At 36.5% G+C, this 20,042-nt stretch overlaps 1 long non-coding RNA gene across 1 annotated transcript; it reads right to left on the reverse strand.

Annotated features, from left to right (window-relative positions):
• Nucleotides 1-16,871: 16,871 nt before the first annotated feature.
• LOC113335602 lies at nt 16,872-19,849 on the reverse strand. Its single transcript, XR_003353407.1, has 5 exons — nt 19,168-19,849; nt 18,795-19,072; nt 18,332-18,413; nt 17,629-17,699; nt 16,872-17,292 (listed from the first exon to the last, which is right to left on the reverse strand). It is a non-coding gene; the product is annotated as an uncharacterized LOC113335602 (long non-coding RNA).
• Nucleotides 19,850-20,042: the final 193 nt, after the last annotated feature.

Below are 20,042 nucleotides of genomic sequence, written 5' to 3' on the forward strand. Positions count from 1 at the left end.
ACATCCATATACTACAAGTTCAGTGGCTGAGATTTTTGTGCGCGAAATTGTACGTCTTCATGGTATGCCCAAGAGTATTGTTAGTGAACGAGATCCAATATTTATCAACAATTTTTGGGAAGCATTCTTTGCTTTGCAAAATACCAAGTTGTGTCGCAGTTCTGCATATCACCCACAATCTGATGGTCAAACTGAAGAGACAAATCGTACTTTGGAGTGTTATTTACGTTGTTTTGCTGGAACTAAGCCGAGTGATTGTTCAAAATGGCTTCCATGGGCAGAGTGGTGGTATAATACCAGTTTTAATACTTCTATTCAGATGACTCCATATCAAGCAGTATACAGTCGACTACTTCCTACAATATCATCATATTTGCCAGGATCCACCTCTATTCATGCTGTTGACTCTACTTTGAAGGCAAGAGATTATACTCTCAAACATTTACAATCACATCTACAAGCTGCTCAAGAGAGAATGAAAAAAATATGAGGATACAAATCGTACTGAGCGGCAGTTTTGTTGTTGATGATTTTGTTTTTCTGCGTCTACAACCTTACAGACAAAGCACTGTCTCTACTCAGGCTTATTCTAAACTTTCTCCCAAATTTTACGGCCCTTTTCGAGTTCTAGAAAAGATTGGATTTGTATCCTATAGGTTGTATTTACCTGTTACAAGTCGCATTCATCCAGTATTTCATGTTTCACAATTGAAGTTCAAACTGGGTTCCGATAATATTGTTGATACTAACATTCCAGTCGTAGTTGATTATGCTTATTGGGAACCTGTGAGCATTTTAGAACGTAGAATGTTCAAGAAAGGAAATCATGCAGGAACCAAATGGTTGGTTAAGTGGAAGGATCATCCAACTGAGGACACTACCTGGGAAGATGCTGACAAGATGCTGTTGCGTTTTCCAGAATTTGATGCTTGAGGACACGCATATTTTCCAGCAGGGAAGGATGTTGTGATACCAACTCCTAACCAAACTGGTTTTTCTTATTTAGTTTGTTTTAGTTCTCTTTATTTAAGCTAGCCTAGTTTCCTAGTTTGAGTAGAATTCTTAATATAGATTTTGCTTGTTTACCAAGGCTTTGAAGCTATAAATAGCCTGGCCAAAACTTGTTACGGATTATCAATAAAAAATATCAAAGTTAAGTTTATTTGTTTACCTTCTCAGAGCTGGTGGCTGACCCCCAATTCGAAGGGTTTATCCAGCTTTTTTCTTCTTCTTTGTTATAATACAATCCTGTGAAGACCATCTTCACAACGGTTTCTTCTGTGAATACTGTCTTCACAGCATAATCCAGTGTTAAACGGTCTAGAATCCTAACAGTATAGCACGGGTAAAAATCAAACCTACAATCAGAGGTTGATCAAGTGGATGTCTACCCAAAACTATGCTATGTGTACACATTAGTTGAACAAATTAGGGTTCGATTTTATTTTTTTTAAGTGAAATGCATCCTATGTGGACGATTTTTTGCCTCAAACACGTTCTATTGCACAAATTCTTAGTTTGTGGTGTTGAATTGCAGAAATTCTTAGTTTTTGGTGTCTAACACAGTTGATGATGTTGGGGAAAACTGGAAAACATCCGGCATTTATTTATGGCGCCTAACAAAGTTGCAGATGAGAACCAACAGCGTTTATATATGCGTTTATATATGAGAACCGACATTTATTTATATATGCAATTGCTCGTCTTCACTGGTTTTCTTGGCTTAGATGGGTGTTTACAATTGATATCCAGACGTTACTTCATGTTCGGAAATCTGTCAACTTCAAGGATATTAGCCTAAGAAGGACATTGGCCGATTATGATGTCTGCGATAATATAAGAGATTCGGAAAGAAAGGAACACTATAATTAATATTCAAAGAGGCAAGACCGTTCAAGAGCTTGTTGTGTTCATTATCAAGCAAACTATTTACTCGTGGTGCACTAATAGGAATATTTTTTGTTTTTATAGTGTTTTGTAACTTCTTTTCTATTTGGAGGATGTTTTGTAGTTGTCCTCACGTATATATTTTCGGAGTCGTGTTGTCCTTTTTTTCATATAACTTACTCTTTCAATTCATCCTTCCATTTTCTGGAAAAAAGAATTTAGATTTCAAACAAATGATACACGCGGTTTTGACCAAATACTCTAACACTAACTATTTTTATGGAATGTCTTACGACAACCCTATCAAAATTTGTTCATCAAATCGACATTTTCTATATAAAATGAATGTGACGCTTAAAATATATGGGCAGAAAATATTCTTTGGTGGCTGGCTTGGAGATGTGCCCGCACGGAAATTTTTTCCCGATAAGGTCTGTTTATGTAACAACATTTATCTGGATGGATAAGATAACTTACTGTTCAAGTGATTGCTTAAGATGTGGAAGAGCATTGGAGATTATTATTCTTCATTTCTTTCAGAAAAGATGGAGCAGTAGCAGGTCTTATGACGAAAAAAATTCACTTAAACTCAGAGGTTCCTTGCCCAAACTTGCCTAAAGTTTGATATAGTGAGTGTCCAACAGCCAAACCTAAATCAATTTTTTTTGACTTGTTTTTAGATTACAAAACAAGTTTGATATATTGCACCCCAATGGTTTGTACAAGCCAAGATGTGGCACAAGCTGTGCATGTGGTATAAGTAGATAAATGAGAAGTCATGGGACGACTCATTTCTCAACCTGTAAAGTGATTTTGAGATATCTATGTGGCAGTATAGAAGTTGGTTTGGTGTTTGACAAACACTGTGATGATTCAGAAAATGTTTTGGGTTATGTGGATTCTGATAATGCAGGTCATCTTGATAGAAGAAGTACACTGACAGGTAATACTTCTACGTTGTGTGGTAGTACTATTAGTTGGAGGTCGATTTCGCAAAGTACAATTGCATACTCTGCGACTGAGGAAGAGTATGGCAGTCGCAGAAGCAGTAAAGGAAGGAATAGGGTTCATTGGTTTGGTTAGTAATTTGGGTTTCAAACAAGAGAGCGCAACTCTGTTCTGTAACAATCAAAGGGTCATTTACTTGTCAAAGAACCAGATGTACCATGAGAGAACGAAGTACATCGATGTCAGGTATTATTTTATCATGGATGCAGTTGCACTAGGGAAGATAGCTATGCTAAAGTTTCCTACAACGGACAGCTCTGGGAACTTGTTGAAAAAACCGATTCTAAGTATCTATTTCAAGCATCGCATGGACTCGGTTGGCGTCATCAAGGGTTGAAAGCCATTGAGGGCCTGAGAGAAGACAATGACGGCGAATGGTGGTGGTATTCAAGTCAGGTGGAGATTTGTTATATATGCCTTGAATACGGGTTAATATTTTGTTGGACTTGCTCCAAGTTTGGCCTATAAACCCATTAGTTCATTTGTGCCCTAAAGGCATCAAGAGAGTAAAAGGAAATCAGATTTCCTTTTTGTTTGTAGGAGAGACTCGTATAACAAAGATAGAGAGTGAGGCACTAAAAGGGTGGGAGGGCTCTTGAGAGGGTGTTCAAGGGGAAACCTTGTTAACTAGTTCGATACATAGTGAAACTATTTTGCCGTCTTCACAGGTGGATGTAGTCTTGTAGATAATCTTGATCGATCCATTATAAGTCAGTGTGTTTTGTGCTTGTTTGTGTTTGATGTCATTTCCTTTTCATATATTGATGGATTGTTCTAGCTTGTGCAGTCTATTCTAATTAATAATCGTTGTCACAATCACTTTCAGTAGCCGTTGATGTTCATAGAAATAGAGAATCATGTCACGCCAAAGTAGATTACCATCAATGATCAATTTGATACAATTTATACAATGGATTGGAACGCCATAAGGGCTATGAAAAACCACTTTCAAAGCGTAAAAAAAAAAGTAATCTTATTGGCATATAAAGCCATTACATTAGAAAACAAATAAGAACAAAACTTGCTGAGTAAACCTAAAAAATGCTTATTAAACGATTTTATAATTTAATACTATAATAAAGTACTGCTTATTTATATCCGAATTTAACCGGAAGACTTGATGAATACAGACCAAATTGATATGAAATACAACGGAAGAGACATAGTAGGATGTATATTTTGACATGCCTAAATAAATTGAAGGAAAACACTACGATGAATAAAAGAAACAGACACAACTGGTTGTTAGCCTATCCGTTTTGGCCTTGTATGATTAACATTTTACGTAAGGTTCGGCGGCTGCCTATGTATATTTTGTTTAACGTCTTCTTCGTGCATTTTTTTCTAACTCAACAACAGTTGGAAGAGGGTTGGATGGAGTAAAACAAGGGCTGATGTTTACTGTCATCCTCACAAGAACAATTGTTGCTGTGTTGTTGTCTTCTACAGAACAAAGCCTTGGAAAACCAAATGAAACCCATGATAACCCTCATCACACCAATTGTAACAGTAAGATAGTACAACCACCAACCAATAAAATCAGAAATACCCAGACCAATTAAAAGTTCTCTTTTAATTTCTACGACGAGAACTAACATTTCAACTTCGTCTCTTAATCTCCACAACCATAAGGCAACAAAAGCCGCACTTATTGCCACCTTTTCAATCCATTTTTCGCCCCTTGCATCCCCGAAAATTGTATCATCCACAACAGGTCTTACGACAGCTCTTCCCCAATGAAGCATAGTTTCATGCAAACCAATGAAGAGAAGAATCCTACTTGGCAGCAAACCTCTTTTATCAAAACCATAATCATCAGACCAAACACGGGAAACAACAATGGCGTCCGTCCCTAAACCAACGGTTACTTGTAAAGAAAGGAAAATCCACGCAATATGAAGACGAGGTTGAAGAGGTGATCCATACAAAAGTGTAAATTTGCCTGTTAAACCGTGAACAAGAGCCGTAATAGTGAAAAATGACAGAAGAAATTGAAGTAGAGCTGGATTGACGTTGAGAAAGACAGATAGAAGGAAACAAGGATGTAGATACAGGTACTTCATATGAGACAATCTAGCTAGTAATAAAAATGAGAGAGGAAGAAGAAGACTTAAAAGGATTAATGTGAAGATATAAAATGGTACCCTTAGAATTGGATTCATAAAGAACCTCATCATCATTTTTTGTTCTCCTTCCTCACAACTCATTTTTCAATCTAGCTTCTTCTAACGTTCTTCTTCTTGCAAACACAAAAAACAATAAAAACTAGGCGAACTCTCTTGATAATGTGAAACAAAGAAAGAATTTGATGAGAATACCTGTTTTGGTATGATATATGAAGTCTTACTTATAAGCTTTGTTTATATGCAACAAACTAAGTGGTTTCCACGACCATTTATAGTTGTTGACATTCTTATCATGTATTGGCTCATTCATTTTGCAAAGATTTTTAATAAATTAGACAACAATCATATTATTGAAATGTACAATTAGAAGATCATAATAATGACTAGTGTAGTATGGGTTTGCATCTATGTATGCATTGCTCGCGGGTTATGAGCATATGGAACTACTTCGTTGGTTCTTTTGGCTTAAGAATGGTGATGCCAATTGATACCAGGTGTTACTTCTGTTAACTTCAAGGATATTAGGAAGGACATTGGTCCATTTCGATGTTTTACCATAGTTTGGGAGATTCAGAAATAAAGAAACACTAGAATGAATAGTTGATGGTAGAATACGGGAATCCAACTCAAAACCAATTGGTAATGAGTGGAGAGGTCCTAAGAGATTATAAACCACAGGATCATAGATAACCCGACAATGTGGGACTAATAATCTCAACACGCCCCCTCACGTGTAGTCTCATTGGGTCTAACACGTGGACAATAAATCGGGTGACGCGGAGTAAAGGTGCGGTCAAATGACTCGACACAAATAGCCTGCTCTGATACCATGTTAGAATACGGGCATCCAACTCAAAATCAATTGGCAATGAGTGGAGAGGCCCTAAAAGATTATAAACCGCAGGATCGTAGATAACCCGACAATATGAGACTAATAATCTCAACAGTTGATCAGGCAACAAGGCTCTTCAAGAGCTTATATAAAGCACACTATTTACTTGTGGTGCCTAATGGGAATACTTTTGGCTCTTTCTTTTCTGTTGGAAGGACATTGTTGTTCTGTAGTTGTCTTCTCGTTTTTATTTCTGGGATCGTACGGAAAAACACATATTCCTTCCGTCCCTAATTAGATGACCTATACTATAAATAAGTGGAGTTATAGATTAGTATTATTATAAGAAATATGTAAAATTTGATACCCATATTTATATTCATTAGATAGGTGTTTTAAAATGCTTTCCGATGATATAAAGTTTACGAAAAATTAATTGTATAGTTTGAGAAATAAATCATTTATAAATTTACTAGTAAATTTTAACTAGATCATCTGATTAGTTACGGAGGCAGTAAATTATAAAATTTTGATTTTAAACAAGTGGTGGAGGCGGTTTTGACCAAATACTCTAACCTTAACTATTTAAATTGAATGTCTTAAGAGAATCCTATCCAAACTTGTTCACAAAATCGACATTTTCTATATATAATGAACGTGACACTTAAAATATACATATTGGAAAAAAATTATTCCTTGGTGGCTGGCTTTGAGATGTGCCGGCACGGAAAGTTTTGCCGGATAAGGTCTTTCTGTGCATAAGCCAACAGTATAAGATGATGCAGTTGACCTGTCAAATCCCCACCAATCCAAGATTACAGTCTTGTTCACCTACGTTAAAATACCAATCATGTAACAGCATTTATCCGGATGGATTAGATAGTATTGCTGTTCAAATTATTGCTTAAGATGTGGAAGAGCATTAACTCTGTTTTAATTTCTTAAATGAAAAAGGAGCAGTAATGACTTAAATAATGAAGGCTGTCTTTAGGCATACCAAATATTTTAAAGGCATACAAAATAGTTTTCTCGTCCTAGGTGACCTTATAAGGGATGTCTATTGGGTAGTTTAATTACCTATATACCCTTGAACCTAAAATCAAAAAATAAACTATCCTAAACATCTCTTCTTCTTCCTCCAGTCAAACCACCTTCCTTTTCTCTCAGATTTTTTTTTCATCACCGTAATTAATTATCGATTCGTGAAAATTCGATCATCGGTTAAATTGAACTATATAATGGATCATACAAAAAAAAAGCAAACGTCAGGTGTTATAAATCCTCTTCCACTCCATGAATTAAAGAAGAAGAACCAATTGAAGATGAAGGTGTAAAAACTATAATTGAACCAGAAATTTAATCGGAAGTTCAACCATTTGAAGCTCCAAATACTGAATGAGGATAAGAATGTATTCCCTACAAACCCAATCTTTTATTTTTTTTGTTTTTCATGGATTGAATGGGTTAAATTGCTAAAAACTTACACTACGGAAAAATATACATCTACAACTGGAGATTTACAACACTTCGCTATACATCGTAGAAAGTCCTATGTTTTACAACTGGTTTCAAAGGAAGAGTTGCCGTATATCATCACTACCAACCCTTAGGAACAAGGGGTTGCTCTAAGAAAACAAACGACAACTCCTTTAGCAAAACTGTTGTGACGACATTTAGGTATAACAACTTTGTTTCATAAGTGTAGTGACTTAGCCTATCACAATTCTCACAAGTGTTGTTGAAGAACACAAAAATATGATAATGAAAAATATGTTAGAGGGGAGATTCGAACATGAACCTAATGCATGGATGTCTAGCTCATCAACCATCCTTACAGTTCACAAGTTTAGGTTTTTTTTTTTTTAATAGAAACGTATAACAACACTTATAAGTGTTGTTGAAGTTAAAATATAGAATGTGGGAAAAAATGAGGTTTGGGGGATTCTCATTTCTGCTAAATTTTTCTCACTTCTGCTAAAAATTATTTTGGTCTCCGGTTCTACTAAAATTTTCTCACTTATGCTAAAAACTATTTTCTCTAACACCCCCCACTAAATTCTAGAAATTTAGGCTTTTTGAGATTGGGTAGAAATATCCAAAAGAGGGTTTGTTTAAGGTTTCAGAGAATATTCTGATGGAATCTTACATGTAAAGGGTTCATCTTTACAAATTTTTAAGGTTTCGTAGAATATTCTGAATGAATCTTATCTGTAAATGGATGGATTCGTCGTTCTTACCAAATTTTTGACTTATAGTAGTCCACTCATGGCCAGGATCGATCTGGGAGCCTGTTACGCATACAATATGCAGAAATAGGGTTTGTTTAAGGTTTCGTAGAATATTTTGAAGGAATCTTACCTGTAAATGGATGGGTTCGTCGTTCTTACCAAGTTTTTGACTTATACTAGTCCACTCACGGCCATGTTTCGATGTCGAAGCCTGGTATGCATACAATATGCAAAAATAGGGTTTGTTTAAGGTTTCGTAGAATATTACAAAGGAATCTTACCTGTAAATGGATGGATTCATCGTTCTTACCAAGTTTCTGATTTAGAGTAGTCAACTCGCGGCCAGGTTTCGATCTCGGAGCCTGGTATGCATACAAAATGCAGAAGTAGGGTTTGTTTAAGGTTTCCTAGAATATTCCGAAGGAATTTTACCTGTAAATGGATGGATTCATCGTTCTTACCAAGTTTTTGACTTGTAGTAGTCAACTCCCGGCCAGGTTTCGATCTCGGAACCTGGTATGCATACAATATGCAGAAATAAGGTTTGTTTAAGGTTTCGTAGAATATTCTGAAGGAATCTTACCTGTAAATGGATGTATTCGTCGTTCTTACCAAGTTTTTGACTTAGAGTAGTCAACTCGCGGCCAGGTTTCGATCTCGGATCCTGGTTTGCATACAATACGTAGAAATAGGGTTTGTTTAAGGTTTCGTAGAATATTCCGAAGGAATCTTACCTGTAAATGGATGGATTCGTCGTTCTTACCAAGTTTCTGACTTAGAATAGTCAACTCGCGGCCAGGTTTTTATCTCGGAGTCTGGTATGCATACAATATGCAGAAATAGGGTTTGTTTAATTTTTCGTACAATATTCCGAAGGAATCTTACCTGTAAATGGATGGATTCGTCGTTCTTACCAAGTTTCTGACTTATAGTAGTCCACTCCCGGCCAGGTTTCGATCTCAGAGCCTGGTATGCATACAATATGCAAAAATATATTTTGTTTAAGGTTTCATAGAATATTCCGAAGGAATCTTACCTGTAAATGGATGGATTCATCGTTCTTACCAAGTTTTGTGTGTGTTTAAGGTTTCGTAGAATATTTCCATGGAATCTTACCATTAAATGGTTGTTTTCATCATTTTTGTGCACTTTGAAACTTCTTGGTTCATAGTTTGTAAGTCGTTATACCGAACTTGAAGTTTGAATCTACACTGAGCTTCATTTTCATCAATTTCGATGATGTATCATGCCAATTTTGAAGTCAGAACCCTCTCATAGCTTCGTGGTTCATAGATTATATGCCATTATACAAAGTTTGAAGTTCGAATCGACATTGAGCTTCATATTTATCGATTTTTTGATGATGTATCATGCTAAGTTTGAAGTCACAACCCTCTCAGAGCTTCTTGGTTCATAGTTTGTATGTCGTTATACCACATTTGAAGTTTGAATCGATACTGAGCTTCAAATTTATCGATTTCAATGATTTATCATGCTACTAATGTGAACTAAAGCAACTTCATGACCTGTATGATTAGTCGAAATTACTTCATGACCTATGTAACTAGTCGAAATTCTAACCGGAAGCACAAAGAGAAAGCACAAAAGCACAAAGAAACACACCAATTATCGAATTCATTTCTTATTTTTCAGCTTCATTCCTATACATTTTTTGGATTTTTTTATATCAGAACGTCAATAACAATATGCTAAATTTATTCATATTTTTTTTGGATTTTTTTCGTGTCGAAGGTTGATAATAAAACCGAATACATGAGTGCGTATTAGCACAAAGAAAAACACACATGCTTCTTAATCCGTATGAGCATCCCAAAATACAATCTCAACCGTGAAATTATTTTCCCAATCCGTATGAGTGGATCAAACAAAATCTGGTCCGTCCAACATTTTCATTCACCCACCAAACCCTCCCTCAACCACTCGAACTCTATCTCTTTCTCTCTTTCTTCCTCTCCTCTTCCTATCCCCCGAAGAACACCTCTTTTCTTCTCTCAATCCCTCTTCTTCATCTTCATTTCTTGATTGAATCGGCCCATATTAGTTCTCATCTGCAATTTCCGGTGAAAAACATCACAACCTCAGTCACAGAAACTCATCAATCGAATACCTCAGATCCACCTTCTACAAACCCTAAACCAAACGAAACCCAACTTTAATCATAATATGCTACTGATTTCTTCTTTCACTGATTCAATCTCAGAACCCCTTTCAATTCGTAATATGCGATTTAGGGATCAAATTTGGATGAATTTGCATATTTGTTGTTGTTGATATTCATGGGAAGTTAGGGTTTTTTTAAGATGATACTGTGGATTTGATGGAGATTGCTTAAGGGTCTGTTAATGACTAGATTTCGGAGTTTATAAGGAAACTGAAGATTGGGTTCAAGTTAGTTCTGAAATCAGAAAAAATGTGAGCTCAAGATTAAAGATGGTGAAGAATCAGAGGAGAAGAATTTAAGATTCTCAGGAGTGAGGGTTTGAGAGTAAAATTGGGGGTTTCTCTCGATTTGATTGTTGTTGTAGCCGAGAACAAAAAATCCAGGGTTTGATTGAGATATGGGTTATGGATTGCATGAATTTGAGAAGATGAATTGAACCGAGATAGAAGAGATGGTAGTGGATTTGATTGCAGAAGGTGGTGCTGTGTTTTATACCAATTGTTTTTATGGGAAAGAGGACTAGCTTGGAGTTGAGATCGATGGGGGTTTCATATTTGTTTAGTCAAGAACAAAAGATGAAGAAGATACATATACTGAGAAGTATATTTTTCATGAGATCAAGAACAAGAGTATGATTAAGTTTATGAAACCGAAATAGAGTGAATTTGATGTATGGTTAGGACAGGTGAAGCTCCAGAATGTGATGCTGTGTGAGTTGTAAGCAATATTACAGAGCTGAAGAACAATGTGTTGGTGGTGTTAATTCACAACAAAGATGAAGTCCAGATGGTAGTGGTGACTTATTATGATTAGCTTCTGGTGGTGCTGTGTTGTTGTATGCAGTGAAAGAAGGATGGGTTTGGTTTGTTTCTGCTGTTACCTGTGATGGCAAGCTGGTGTTGCAGGTGATGTTGCAATGGAATTGGAATGGGTATTTGCAGTGAGGTTGTATCTGCAGTTGAAGATGTGTATGTTGCTTATGAACACAAGTTGCAATGATGGTTAATGGGTGAGCGGAATGTATAGCTTCGCTTGGCCGGTCTCAGCAATCTCCGCAACCAGTCGGTATAATTCTTCAAGACCCTTGTGATTTTTGTTTTCTTACTTTTCAGTTTCTATTCCCTTGGAAATGACTTATCACCCTTGAGTTTGGGTGGTGGAGTCACTTTTCTTACTAATTTGTGCCTTTAAGCTTATGAAATTTGCTATGATTAATAATTTGCTGAATTAAGTCTGGAATCCTTTTAGATCAAAGCTTGCTGCTGCTGTACTTGGTGGTGTTGAAAATATTTGGATTGTAAGTATTATTTGTGTATAATGTTTGGGATTTTTCACTTTGTGTTTTTACTTTTTTTTTCTTTGTCATTGTTTTAACATAATGGTGTTTGATTTGCAATTTCAGGTACCACCTGAGTTAGACCTAGAGGTGGTGCTAGTGGAGGAGGAGGAGGTAGATGGAGTGCTAGTGGTGGTGGTAGTAGTGGTGGTGGTGGGAGAAGGACTTATGAGCCAAACCCATTTGATGTTGCTGACAAATTTGCTGAATTAAGTGCTACTGAAATTGAAGGAGGAAAGGAGGGTATCTAGAGAGTTGTCTTGCCAGGTGAAAATTGCTAAGTTCTTTGTTTGAGTTTCTGTTTAATGATTGTTATTAGTGATGTAGATGCACTTTTCTAATTTCTAATTACTAATTTTTGGTTTTGTGGTCCTGTAGATACATGATGAAGCAAAAAAGTTCTCTTATCAGACTGGTGTCAAAGTCGCTGTTGTATATGGTGGAGCACCGATGCACAAGCAGGTTTATTGCTCGCCCGCATACTTATTTTGTTTGTATTCACTGGCTATGTTAGTTGGTATAATTCTTTGAGTAGATTTTGGCAGTGCAGTTGATTTTTTTCAGCATTTTAAAATGTCGTATATCACATCATTTGTAGTTGTACTATGTTCTTCGTTCACACACATACAGGAGTTCCATGTTTTATTTTTTTGTAGGTGCATTTGATCTTAAGTAGTGAATGTGGCTTTTTATTGATTGTCCATGGATTGAGTCTAACAATCCATAATTATATCCTATGGTATTGACATCTGCTAACTATTGAGAGAGGCACTGCCTGTTTTTTAATTGAGGCGCAGTTGCTCTTTTCTACCCCGTCGTTTGTTAAATACTATGAACATCTGTGTGTCATCTATAAAGCAAATAAATTTGTTTGTTTCAGAAGAAGATTTAAGTCTGAATATTTTAGAGTAGCTAAATATTATAAACATTAACCTTGCAGTACTTGCACAGAACTATTACATTTTCAGCTCTAGTGAGCTTATTAGCTTAAGCTCGAGTTTGTTTCAACTTCAGCTCTCGCTTATGGCTTGTGTGAGACAATGACATTACAAAGTTTTGGTGGAAAATTTTTTCTTTCCTTCACTTTTTTATTATTGCATGCCTTAACCCTGTTGCAGTTTCTTTGTTAATGGTTGGTCAAGTGCAAATATGGGTTTTAAAACTGTGATATGTTTGTTTGAGCATGACCTTTTCTGGTTGTGCAGGGATGCCATTCATGCTAGATATTTAGAACACCAGAAGGCATGGTCTCGAGTTCAAAGTCCATAATCTTAACTGGATGAACATGGCTTGGAGATCTGGTTTACAATCTCCTATGCGTTCAAGAGATGCAGCTCCAATACAGACACCGCCTGTCGTTGAGCCTTGGTGCCGAGATATTCTTAGTTTGTCTACGGAATGTCAACTGATAGTGCATGACTTTTCACAAAATCTCAAGGATGTGGTGCAGCAGCAACAAGTAACAACTTCTGTAACGGAAAGATTATTGGTGCACAACATTTTGCAGCAGCTGCTGTTGCTTAAATGGTTTTTTCCGTAAACTAAGCATCTCCTCTTGATGGTGGGCACGAAAGGTTTGTGTTTGCCTGGGATTCTCATCACTGATACCAGCAAGTCAATGGTGAGCAGTTACACGATTCCAAATTCGAATCAGTACAGTTGCATACTAGGGTGAATGTTCTCATATACATCTTAATCTTTTTAGAGTGTGTTTTGGAAACTCCACTTTTGTAACAAACATCTATATCACTGCCATTTTCTGAATGTGTGTTTAAGACTAGCAGGTTAACTTGAATGAATGTAAATGTGTTACACTGGTACGTTAACGCGAATGTGAATTATTTTCGGCAATTCGGTTTCGACCCTAAATTTTTTTTTCAAAATAGTATTATGCACACCACTCCAAACAAAAGTTGTATTTTCGTATTCATCTACTGAAAATAGAAGTTGTTACTTTAAATATTACAATCCTTAAGGGTGTTGTGTTAGACATTATGACTATACTGGTAATTGTTGTTGCATATGTTTCTACGATATGCTACTTATGTTGTCCATGATTGTTCTACAATACAAGCAAGAGTTGTGTTAGGTTATCAAAACAAAATCGAAAGAGAATCACAACATTGACAAACTATTGTCGAACCATGAATCACATCACCCTTTACAACACTTGTCAACCATTGTAGAAAAACTTGGACTTTCTACAATACCCCCGTTCCACAGTGCATGAAATGGAGTTGTCGTAGGGGTACTGCAACTCTTATCTTGTGTCGTCAATGATGATTTTTCCCGTAGTGTTAGGGGTTTTGACGGTTACAGTAGCGGGTTCGGCTGATAATTGAGTTAAGTTTTGAGCCGAACTGTTCTTGAAATTTCACCCTGAAAGTGTCTAAGAACAGTTCGGCTTAACCGTAAATGTCAATTTTTAGCCGAACCCCAAAATGTATATTAAATACGTCCCAGAACGGTGTCAGGTTCGGCTAATACCTTGCAAACCTTCCTGGCCGAACCTGAGAAGTGAAATTTACCCCAGGTGGTTGTCAGATTCGGCTGACTCGATTAGATCACTTTCAAGCCGAACCTCTCTCTGTAAACACTTCGAAAACATTGATTTGCTGGCTCTAGGTTCGGCTAGCTCGTGTTTTTGAGTTATCAACCGAACCTTCTCTTTGCACACTCAAGTTTTTCGATCTTGTTTTGGCCATAACTTTTTCGTCCGATGTCGGAATGACCTCATTCTTTTGCGTTGTGTTTGTCTTTTCATTCTCTTGAAGTTGAAGATACGATCTCATTAATTTTAATGAGTTTAATATGGACCTTGGTATTCTCCATCATTAAACTTCACTTTCTTAACACTTTTAGTAATTTCCACTTTTTTTGTTTGGTTCATCCTATGAAAAGGCTGCACAATAGAAAACATATGTAATAAAAAGCCTAACCCCTAAATGTGTATGGATTTAAGTGTTTCATGGAAAATCAGTATCATGTTCGGCTGATGTGATTTTTTGAATATGAGCCGAACTTGGAAAAATATATAGTTCGGCTGATACGATATTTAGAGTGAAAACCGAACCTAACTCTCAGGAATAGGTTCGGATTGTTATTAGACTTTAATATAAGCCGAACTAGGATCTTGCAAATAGGTTGGAAGTTGGAAAATGAAGGTTCGGCATATAACGTTAACAAATTCAGCTAGCCGAACTATTCATCAATTTAGTCGGTTCGACTTATATTTTCAAGACGAATATAGTCCTGGTTCGCTGAACCATGATGAAAAATACAATTTTTTGATGATTTCAAGCTACAAAAGTGAGATTAAACATAAAATAGAAGTGTACATGTGTGTTAGAAGCATTGGGTTCCTCATCTATGTATTCATCATCTGGATTTGGCTGATAAAAATCATCATCTTGAGTTTGAGTTTGTGTAAAATCATTCTCCTCATCCTCCATTGAATCAATAATTTTTTTTCTCACTTTCTCCTTTTCCTTCTCTCTTTATCAATAAAAACTTGATTTTTTCCCCAAATTTTTTCATCTACCCAAAACTTTATAATTCTGAATTATCTTAATCACTAAACAAAAGTTTTAATCACTAATCCAGATTACTAACACTAATACAGAAAGGGCAGATTTGCCATTATAAAAAAGTTTGGTTAAGGGGATTTTTGATTTTGTTATTTGACATCCTTTTTGTCTTTATTCAGTATGCGTAGAAAGATTTAGACATGCCTAAAAACAGCCATCTAAATAATTCACTTAATTTCTGACGTTGGTTGCCTAAACTTAATTAAACTTTGATGTAATGCACCCCAACGGCCCAACATAAATCAACTTGTTTTATATTACAAGATAGAAAAATTTAGAAAAAAAAAAGTATCTCTGAAAATCTTTGATTTATGTTAAAAAAAACTTTTAATAAGGAAATTGATCTTTCTCATAAGATCGTGGAAAAAACAACCCAATGGATCCCAAGATGAAAAAACGGAAAAATGTATTACTCCATATGAGTTCACGGTTTTGAAATAGTTTTTATAGGCAGCATATGGAGAAATTTTGAAAAAAAAGAAGTTAATAGTAAAAGAGGATTTTATTGCTTATGATGAAGAAATATTAAAGTCTCTTGTCAGGGGACTACAAATTTCTGCAGAGACGTTATTTAAAAGGTTCAAGTTTGTAGTTGTTTCTCTGACAGTTCTTACAACTGCATTAGTTAGCATATTATCATCTCTACTGGCATACCAAAAACTACAATCAAAGAAACTTACACTTAAAACTCTTTATTTGCTTCGGTATACTCATGTTCTCATGTTCTCCCATTAAATAAGGAGAACAATATCCGTAATTGATTGAACTACCAACTTTTCATCAGCTTCTGTGTGAATTCTTATGAGTTGTTTTTCTCTAGCCCACATCAACGCTTCACGTATAGCCATGCATTTTTCAGTCTCCAGACTTAGTACTCCATCTGAGTAGAATCCTTTGATCCCTCACAATTTCCAACATGAGAGCGTGATATAATAGGGTACATTAATTATATACCCCTAATTTTGATACCCAACAAATATACCCTTGTACAACAATAAATATAACCTTATCATTTGAAAACCTTATCCATTAAAAAATAGATTACCTTAATACCCCGCTCATATAATATATTTCTTTATTTCAATCAAAAAAAAAATTTATCTACCACCGACATTCAACTACCATTCCACTACCACCTACCAACCGCCACCACCACTAGTACTCCACTACCACTCCACCACCAGAACACCACCGCCACCACCACCACCCGCCACCACCGCCTACCAGTCCACTGCCAGTTTGCCACCGACGCCCGCCTCCACCACCACCACACCGCCACCACCACTAGTACTTCACTACCACTCCACCACCAGAACACCACCGCCACCAACAGTTTGCCACCACTACCTCCCACCACCACCGCCTTCCAGTCCACCACCGACCCCCGCCCCACGCCTGCCAGTCCACTGCCAGTTTGCCACCACCGCCCGCCGCCACCACCACCACTAGTACTTCACTACCACTCCACCACCAGAACACCACCGCCACCAACAGTCTGCCACCACCCCCACCCGCCACCACCGCCTGCCAGTCCACCACCACACGCCACCACCAGTCCACCATCGTCTGCCACCACCACCACCAGTCCACCGCCGCCGCCAGTGGTGTCAACAACCGAAGTTGATCCCCAAAACAAAAATCAGAAAATAAGAAAGAGAAAAATTATATAACGTCAACAACCGAAGTTGATCCCAAAACAAAAATCAAAGAATCATAAAAAGGTAATATGGCGTCAACAACCGAAATTAATTCCAAATCTGATGTCAACAATCGAAATTGATCCCAAAATCTGGTATCAACAACCAAAGTTGATCCCAAAATAAAAATCACAAAACAAGAAAAATAATGAAAGAAAATAATATGGCGTCAACAAACAAAGTTGATCCCAAAATCTGGTATCAACAATCGAAGTTGATCCAAAAATTAATGTACTAAAATTAGTGAGCCTGGCGTGAATCGAACACGCATCTTCTGACGTGGAGTCAGTCGTGATACCATTACACCACAAGTTCATCTTGAAAGATATCCAGTAGTTTGTAAGGATCAATAACTGGAACAAGAACAACAGATGTGACCCGGAATGGAAGATGATCAACTCTTATATACCTGCAATAATCACCGGAAACAATAAAATAAGTCTAATTGTTTCGCTTATATTATGCCAAATAAGGTGTACTGGACCTCCTGTAATGCAAAATGAGGCTTGCACTAAAGTGTATGGAACATTACCAACACCTCAATTTGATGAACAAAGTTACGATTAGAAAAGACGGTACATACATGCAATAATGTGTATGTGCATAGAGTCTCATAAAACTCCATTCATTAAGCAATAATAATCTCAATTTTCTAGCCAAATTAACAATACAAATATAAACACCATACCGTCTAACAATGGTATTTCAGCAACGTAAAAAATTTCTATGAAAGGATGCATCAAACCTTATCACACCAAACGAGATTTCAGACAAAAGACTTTAAAAAGTGTTCCCTTTCCGTCTAAAGTTTGAACGCTGCACAAACAAAAGATACAATGGCATCAGTTCAAAAAGTACTAATTTAAGAGGTAAGAAATAAATAGAAGCACAATAAAAAAATGTTCTCATGAAACTTGATCCTTTAAGCATGATTTAAACTACAAGGAGCAATAATTGGAGCACCAAACAGATGCGACCCGGGAAACAAAAATGAGCTGCTATTACATACCTGCAATAATCATCGAAAACAATAAGAAGAAAAGTCCAGATAGAGTTTAAATTGACAAGTTATTAACAAACATGATCTAAACTACACGCATGACTATGCTAACCCAGAGAAATGATGTAATTAATAGAAGTTGATCCCATTTAACAGTAGTTGATCCCATAAAAAATGGTGTCAACAATAGGAGTTGATCCCATAAATTGGATCAACAACCGTAGTTGATCCATTGAAAAAGACGTCAACAACAGAAGTTGATACTCTTGATACTCGTGAACCAGCAAAAGTCGATAGAAAATGTCGGCAAATCGCATAAAAAGATAGCAAGGAAAACCTCAAATTGAATAGGGAATAAACCTGGAAAAACAAATCTAGCAGCATATCTTGTGTCATTAATTATTAGCTAGAGCTATATACAACATACATTTCTGGAAACAATACTTACATATATGGAAGGATCATCTTCGAACAGATCCAATGCACTCTCAAACAACTGCACCACTGGTCCACTGCTTATATTGTTCCCCCTGGAACAAAAATCAAAGTAAAAATCAATATGAATTTTAAATATAATCGCTTTCAAATTCTAGGTAAGAGTAAGCCGCATAATAATGCTGAAATGGTGTCTACTACTCCATAACATGCCGAACACGTAGTAGCGAGAACTAAATCTCCTAAACAAGTTACTCTACTAATGTCTGGGTTCAAAATACCTACCAAGTGAGGATACTAGTATCTGGGTTCCTGACATGCTCATTTATGTTTCAATGCATAGGTTTAGCATACAATTTTTAAAATAAAAATATGATCCAGTAATGATCTATCGAGATGATAACTTTCCGCATTTAACATCCAAATCCAAATACAACAACATAGCAGAAGTAGGTTAAGCAGTTCATGATACTTACCTATTTAGTAATCCAAATACCATCAGCTAGCTAGCAAGTTAGTTCTAGTGATCATTTCAATTTTTTACACAGCAAAATGTGCAGACAAAGTCATTTACTTAATAAAGACATCAAGAAGCAGTAATCTCCACTCCCACTCTACGGATGCTTCCACACTAACACCACCAATGCTGCCATCACCACCACCACCACCATTCCTACTACAACAAAATCCACCACCGTTCCCTCCAGTACAATAACATCCACCGTTACTAGTGCTGCAATATCCACCATTACTGCTGAAAGAAAAAATATGTTTAACCTATCAATTATAGTTTCTTAGAATGAATGATAAGCATAAAAAATGGTGATAATTTTTAAATTAAATGTACACCTTTCAAATCTGATTCAGTCATACACCAACTTATCTTCCAACCTCACCGTCACCACCACTAGCACATGGAATCTCCAACAACACCACAACAACCAGAACCACCACTGTCTTCATGACCAATTTTAATTCATCATTCCAACCAGAACCAGCACAACCTCCATCATCAATTTCATCGTTCTAACCTCTTTACATCTACATCGCCACTAGTTACAATACCACCACCACCACCACCATCAGAAACTTAAACTAGAGAAAGAAGATAATCAATTTTTATTGCATCTGGACAATTGACTTCAGATCCAATAATTGATGACAATTTTCATCGTTTCTTCCTAAATTGATGCAAACAGATCTTTAAGAACTTATTGTTATCAACGGTTTTAGGTTATTCAATCCAAACCCAGTTGATATCGAAAATAAATATGATGTTTCTAATGCTTTAGATTTGATTTGAGAAGTTAGTTTCTCATTGATTCATCGATATAAATAGGTTGTTTAGGATGTGGTATGGTGCTGATGGTGGTAATGATGATGGCGGAAGAGGTGTTCCTGAATCTATTTGCAGCGACAGAGGTGATGAGGAGGAGGTGGTAGTGGTGGTGGTAGCGATGAAGAAGAGGGTGGTGGTGGTGTTGTTTGGAAAGAGAGAGAACAGATAAAAAGTTTAGATCTGAAATGAAAGAGGAAGATACTGCTACTCGATAGATATGAGGGTAAATTTGGAAACAAAAAAATAATTAATGGACCCCTAATGAACTTATATATGGAGAGGGATATATTTATTGTGTGCTAAGGATATTTGTGAAGTCCAATGGAAATTTATATAATTACCACAATACAATACCAGTGCCAACCTATCGAAGTTATTCTACTCA

This window comes from Papaver somniferum, unplaced genomic scaffold, assembly GCF_003573695.1.
Source record: "Papaver somniferum cultivar HN1 unplaced genomic scaffold, ASM357369v1 unplaced-scaffold_15, whole genome shotgun sequence".
Taxonomy (NCBI): domain Eukaryota; kingdom Viridiplantae; phylum Streptophyta; class Magnoliopsida; order Ranunculales; family Papaveraceae; genus Papaver; species Papaver somniferum.